The sequence below is a fragment of the Pararge aegeria genome, chromosome 12 (genome assembly GCF_905163445.1).
Source record: "Pararge aegeria chromosome 12, ilParAegt1.1, whole genome shotgun sequence".
NCBI lineage: Eukaryota > Metazoa > Arthropoda > Insecta > Lepidoptera > Nymphalidae > Pararge > Pararge aegeria.
In genome coordinates this window covers 10,237,655-10,244,961 of record NC_053191.1, presented here as the reverse complement: position 1 = coordinate 10,244,961, position 7,307 = coordinate 10,237,655, and the positions used below count along the sequence as shown (strand labels likewise).

General features: G+C 37.0%; 1 non-coding gene across 1 annotated transcript; it reads right to left on the bottom strand.

Moving 5' to 3' along the window:
- Window positions 1–3,349: 3,349 nt before the first annotated feature.
- Window positions 3,350–3,422, bottom strand: Trnav-cac. The gene has a single exon. It is a non-coding gene; the product is annotated as a tRNA-Val (tRNA).
- Between the last annotated feature and the right edge of the window lie 3,885 nt (window positions 3,423–7,307).

Genomic DNA, 7,307 nt, shown 5'->3' with positions numbered 1-7,307 from the left:
GGTTTTTAATTTTGTTAATATACTTTTAATATTAATAGTTCGTAGTGCGTTCGTGTAACCGAATTACAAAATAATGTTCAAGGATGCATAAGTTTATTTCATAAGGAATAAACTTGGCAAAATATTGAATCCAAAGAATATTTATTTTTCCATACAAACAAATTCAAAACATTGTAAGTGTTTACTTATAGCAACCCTATTGAAGATAAAAGACCGACGCATAGTACCTACGCTACGTGACCCGTACTAAAAAGTGACAGTTATAGTCACATGATTTTAATTTTGCATATGATGTCAGGGCTGCATCTATCAGATTTCTTTCAGTCAAAACTCTGGCAGTGGTTTACTCAAAAACCATCCGGTTTTCGGTTACACAGATAAGTCTCAGAGACAGTAGGTAAAAAATGTTCTTATAAAGCCTGTGTAGTATTATTTCGGTTTTCATTTTGTATAACACCGAAAGAGGTCTATGCACATCTTTATCGCTGTTAGGTTAAGGTTGAAATAACCGATTAGGTTGGGGTACGATAAACTTTTGAAGGATTTAAAAAAATAGGGAAAGGATAAAAATATATCATCTCCCCCAGCTTTATCAACTCTTAGAGCACTGGCGCAAAAGTGGTAATAATATCCAAATAATATATGTGTAATAATAAACGGAAGAAAACTCCTTCTATTCCATGTTTCCGTGATTTAGCAGGTGGACACGTTAACTATACCCCCTGTCAGGGGATATAATCGGGGGATATAATTTTTGTCCCCTGCCTAGACCTGCTGGGGAACTAAGTTAAATCCCTCGACTTCTGTAAGTTATAGCTGTTATGTGCGTTTTTTTTGCTTTAACGGCGACGAAGTTCTCCATATGATTAAAAAGATATTCAAGGTTACAATAATTTGCATAGAACTGATAATCGGCACGAATGTTCGGAACAGACTTATTAATTAAAGACAGGGTTTCTTTGGAGTTTACATTCTCAGAATTGCATAATTGATACGTATGTCACAACTGATATTTTTACTCGCATTACGACTAGTCGCTTGGCTTATAATATTATGATACAAATGTTAACCTTTAACCGTTAGCACAAGGGTGGAAAAAATATCTAAAAATATATTTACGTGTGATATTAAACGGGGTATTTTTTTCATTTTCCCTGTTACCTTAATTTGAAATTTACCAGATGGAAAAGATTTTTTTATCTCACTACAATTCAGCCCTTGGCTCTGTCTCTTTTGGTGGTAAGTGATGATCCAGTTCAAGTTAGCAGCGGGCTAAACTGTTAAGGTATAAGGCAGTTATATTTAACCCATACCTCTAATCGGTTTCCAAGCGACATCGTACGTTAAATCGCTTTTCAGCGAATAATTCGAAATTTCATTTATTCTTAAATTGTCCCTCTCGAGAATCAAACCAAGGACCTCCAACTTAAGACCACAGCGCTTACCGCTGCGTCAACGGGAAGGCCGTCAAAAAGTTAAATTTTAACCCTTGTCAGTGGATATAATTTGAGAATAAAATGTTTGCCACCTGCATAATATGCTAGCCGTACTGCTACAGCAACAGAATTGCGTGACTAAATTAAAAAAAATATCTCGGTTGAAACAAAATAATTGCCGCCATTAATACCTATAGCTAGGCTAGGTTATTGAAATTATAATAATAAATGAATAACTACATACATTCAAGGTTAAATAATTGTTTATGGTGACATTGATTATTCTAAAAGATCTCTTTTATCTAAGTAGAAAAATAAGGACAATAAGTTTATTTTCGAAATATATTAAAAGACTAGAGTCCCCCCCTAGCATCGCACGGGTATAAATTAGAAAAAAAGAGTGAAGTTACTGCCATGAAGATTAAGATGATCGGCGATTTGGCTGCAAAATATTCTTCTTTTCTGCTTACTAAAAATCTTAATTAGACTCATTCATTTTACGTATAAATCATCAGTAAAAATTTTATGTCCAGCAGTGGACATACCCACCCCACGGTCTGGTCACGGTCACGGATGGTATGAAGTTCCTCATAATAAAGGATCTCCCATGCATTAATAGTCAATCAATTCCAACGAAACATTTTTTTACAGACGGCATTCTTGGCCCCGTTATTTTATTAATAAAAATTACCTAAGTGCTAAGAAGGTTCATAACTGTATATAGAAGGAAAAATGTTCAGCGTACTTACCCACTTGACATAACAATTTATAAATTTGAACTTTTTTAAACGTGCTTTGATGATGACCACGGATGGCGTGGTCATCATCAAATGAAAACGAAAACGATCATCATATAGCGTAAACGAAAACTAAGCTAACATTCATCGTATAGCGATAAAATAATAGCAATATCTTTCACAGTCAGTCCTCCCATTATAAGTTGATAAACCGCGGTCTTAGAGTTAAAATCAATTAAACGCTCGGAACATTATCTGTTTTACGTCATACAGCGAATGTCTTCGCAGAGTTTCTAAGCGCCTGCAAAAAAGTAGTTGCAAAATCACCTAGCATTGATGTACATTTGTATTAAGAAAGGCGTACGGATTATTAACAAGAACTTATTTATTTAGAACAAGTAGTAGTAAAGCTTTTTGTGACAGAGCTCTCTGGGGAAGTACTATTGCCATGCTTATTTTTGCCGCGAAACAGCATTTTTGCAATGATGTGTACCTGTCCGAGGGGCGTGGTTGCCGATGTAATTACGGGCAATTGGTAAACACAGGGCGGCATGCTATCGGACGTGCTCCTTGCATGCCATGTGAAGTGTTGCTCTATTTTATGGGCCATATGGTTGGTCCGTCAATTATAACTACAAAAAAAAACATTAATCTCTGCTAAGAACAAGCATACCATTAACATAACAGCACGACCGCATGCGATGTATTTATCGGAGCTATAAATCAAAATGCTAGGAGTATCGATACGTGATCAACTCAGAAATGAGGAAATCCGTAGAAGAACTAGAGTTACCGACATAGCTCAGCGACTCGCGAAGCTGAAGTGGCAATGGGCAGGGTACATCGCTCGGAGAACCGATGGACGTTGGGGTCTTAAGGTGCTGGAATGGCGACCACGCACCGGTAAGCTCAGCGTAGGTTGGTCCCCAACGAGGTGGACAGATGACATCAGGCGAGTCTCTGGGAGCCGCTGGAGGCAAGCGGCCCAGGACCGTGTATGGAACTCGCTACAAAAGACCTATGTCCAGCAGTGGACGTCGATTCGTTGACATGATGATGATGATGATGATGCTAAATCAAAATGGATCAGAACAATATTTTATCACTCACCGTTTTTCGTCCTTATACTAATGCTATTACGTGTTGCATTCAAAAAAAAGGAAAAATAAAAAGCCATGTTTCCGCCCGGGATCGAACCGGGGACCTTGTGCGTGTGAAGCACACGTGATAACCGCTACACTACGGAAACGTTGTAGTAGTTGACTAAATATTTACACAGAATAATTGAATAATAATTGCGTTATATGTTACTAAAAATATTTATATATATAAATAGTTTTGAGTAGTAAAACTTCTGTTTCTGTGAGAAAAAACTAGACAACAATTTAACTAACAACTTAGGATTTTTAATTTTTTAGGTTTTCATGATTGACAATAAATAAGCAAGACAACAACACTGAGTTCCTTAATTTTCATTTGCATATTGATTAAAAAGACAGAGAAAATCGACACGAAACATAAGTATATTTACCACTACCTAGCGCCCAAAAGCATGGTATAATAGATAATGGTAACCGGCAACCGATAGTTTTTAATTTAAATTTGGAAGAAAACATTAGACCTTTAAGAATAAAGACCTTATTACTTACATTTTAATTAAGAGTAAGTAGGTACTTGTAGTAAGTAAGCGGACATCCGCTGGCGGAATCGCGAATATGCTAAAGCGTTACCGTGGTTCTGCTTTCAGGCGTTTAGAAGCAACAGTGTGGGGTTTTAATCAGTAAGAGTCTGACGTAACCTCCGTGCCTCCCCGTGACCCGAAGGTATCCAAGAGGATTTACCCACGCAAAAAAAAAGTAAATGGTAAATGACGTCGGAAACACACTGCCGCAAATACTGATTCGCATTTGTAGTGCGTATAGCAATTACAATTTCTCAGGCGCGCGGCATTTGAACACCACGTTAGGTAATAAACTATAGTAGTATATAACATATTAGTAAGATAGCTATTGTTATAGCTGCATTGCTTATCTCTGCCGCCAAGTAGTATTGTATAGGTAACCTATAAAAGTCCCTTAAAAAAAAATTGATTAAAAAAAAAAAAAAAAAAGTAGTATTGCCGTGTTCCGGTCTGAAGGGCGTGGTTGCCAGTGTAAGTAATTGCAGGCGTATGAGACTTATTACGCTCGCCTTAGGTTCATAGACACAGGGCGAAATTTCGTAGGACATCTTCTTCTTCCTCTAGGCTTGTCTCCGTACTTGGTCGGCCGGAACCTTCCGTTGTACGTTTCGTAGGACGTGTTCACTGTTCATTGCATGCCCTGTGAATCGTGGCTCTGTTTACAGGCAATGGTTTTAGACTTACTGATGGTAATCGCCTGGTACTGTAATTATGACTATAAAAAAGGCCAAAAATAATTGCCATTTAATTATCTCATTTAGGACACAACGTCTGCAAATATTTGCATTGGTATTGTTTGTATACCAGTTACGATGTGGCACGCGCCCGGCTTTTGTGCGTCAGTTCACAAACTCTAATCCAATTAAAAACGAAAGTGACGTGCCGTGGGAAGTAGGGCGCTGTCTGGGATGCTCGTGCTCGACCACTGCTGCGTCGTGATGTAACATTTAACTGTATTGTGACTCATAATAAGGGAATAGCTCATATCACTCGATCACCAAAACTGGCAGACATTTTGAGTATCATTGGCTGTTACTCGTAACTTCGGCCAGAAGTTCCGGTTTCCGGTTTCCCGTTTTATGAATTAGTAAACTTCTCGCAAAGTCCTCTTTTTATATTTTTTTTAGATACAATATTCTTCTTTTAGTGGTACTATGACACGAACAATAAAAAGTATAATTAGTACTTCATTTGGAGAAATTATTATAATTTAAAGTGACACTTTATTACACTTTTCATATAAGTGAGTAGAAATATATGGGTAGCCCCAATTAATTGACGTTCACTTAACATTGTGACGGGAAATTATTTCAGTAAAATATTAAAACCCCGCTAAGCCTTTAGATCGAAACGATGATAGCCTAATGGTTAGGACCTTCACCTTCGGGAGGCCAATTCCGAATCCCAGAACGCACCTCCAACTTTTCAAAGTTGTTTGCGTTCTAAGCAATATTACTTGCTTCAACGGTGAAGGAAAACATCGTTAGTAAACCTGCATGCCTGAAAGTTCTCCATGTAATCCAAGGCGTGTGGAATCCAATGGCCAGCGTGAGGGACTACAGCCTAAACCCTTGTCATAGACCAGTGCCCCTGTAGTGAGATGGTAATGGGTTTATATGATGAAGCCTTTTGAACGTTAGAACAAACCTTCCATACCAGGCTATGTATTTAAATAATATTGTCGAGCGAGAAATAACAAATTTCTTGGTAAATACTATCGGAGGGTTAATTTGTTGATTCATACGCTGATAACATTTTAATTATACCTATCTTAACTTGCAAAATATTTTTAAATTTTTATAAAATTACAAAATCGTCGGTTTTGAACCTTTATCTCTCCGGTTATTGCGGTTGCTGTAATTTCCTAACTGACTTGAAGCCCTCCTGCTGAAATTTTGATATGAATCTTTTAACATACTAAGCGACAGTCGTGATGACGACAGATTTAAAAACAAACGCTCAACTGACTTGGTTCAGAAATGGTTCTGTAGCTACTTAGTATATTAAGTTTAGCCTTTCTATCGGAATTTAATTTAAGCAATTTAAATATAACTTGCTTTAAACGGTGAAGAAAAACATCGTTAGGAAACCTCAGAACCTGCATGCCTGAGAGTTCTCTATAATGTTCTCAACGGCGTGTGAAGTCTAACAATCCGCACTGGGCCAGCGTGGTTGATAACAGCCTAAACCCTACTCATTCTGAAAGGAGACCCGTGCCCTGTAGTGGGCCGGAAATAGTTTGATGATGATAATGATGATGATACGAATTTAAAATGCAAGGAATTTCGTTATAAGTTTGCTGTAGTTAAATTAAGACAATATCGGAACAATTAAGGATCCGGCTGACATTGTCCTGCCCGATAAAGCGGCGGGTCTAGTCGTGCTTCAAACCAACCAGAAACTCATTGTAGTACACACAAAATTTCAGTAAAAACTATCCAGCTATTAGGGAGGAGTTAGGTGACAAACAAACGTTTCTGTACATTTGCTTGTCACCTAACACCTAATTTTGATGGTTTTCTCACCGTTTAAACCTTTCCTTATACTTCCACGAATATTTCAGGACCTAAATTAGCCAAATTGGTTTAGCCGTTCTCGAGTTTTAGAGAGACTAGCAAACAGCAATTAGATATATAAATATTGTATAATATTTGTATCTATATTTATCTATTTCACTATCAATATTTGTATTGAGCACTTATGTCTTGAAAAGCACATTAGCACAGCTATTGATGCTGGCTATTTTAGCCAACATATGATAATAAATGTTTAACCACCTAGTCGCATTGGAACTCTGTAGTGGGTCTATGTCGTAAGGCCTTCTCCTACGAAATATTTAGCAAAATATTAATTTTATAGTTTTGGAGGTAATATATTTGCATCCACTTTCTTGGGAGCCAGTGTAAAAAGCTTACATCTCCGTATTATTTATGCCCGTTTTAATACGTTATACTAGTAGGTACACGCATAATATATGGCTTCTTCATTATTGTACTATTGAGGCACGAAACCCTATAATTTATATAACCTCCAATTTTAATAAACATAAAAATTAAAGATAAGTTAATTAGTTTATTTATTTTTATTTTTTTGAAGATTCTGTACAATGATATTTTTAAGCGATATGGTATTTTATTTTACATTAATTACGTTATTTATTTGAATAATAAGATTAATTCAACAACACGTTACCTCATTTTTCGTTGGCACCAAGAGGTTCGATACGCGGGTCCAGCCAAGAATTATAATGCAATGATTTTATTCTTTTATTACATCTCAGGAACAGCCTGGAGTGAGCACTTATGTCTTGAAAAGCACATTAGCACAGCTATTGATGCTGGCTATTTTAGCCAACATATGATAATAAATGTTTAACCACCTAGTCGCATTGGAACTCTGTAGTGGGTCTATGTCGTAAGTCTCCTACGAAAGGAAGAATAGTCTCAACTGAGG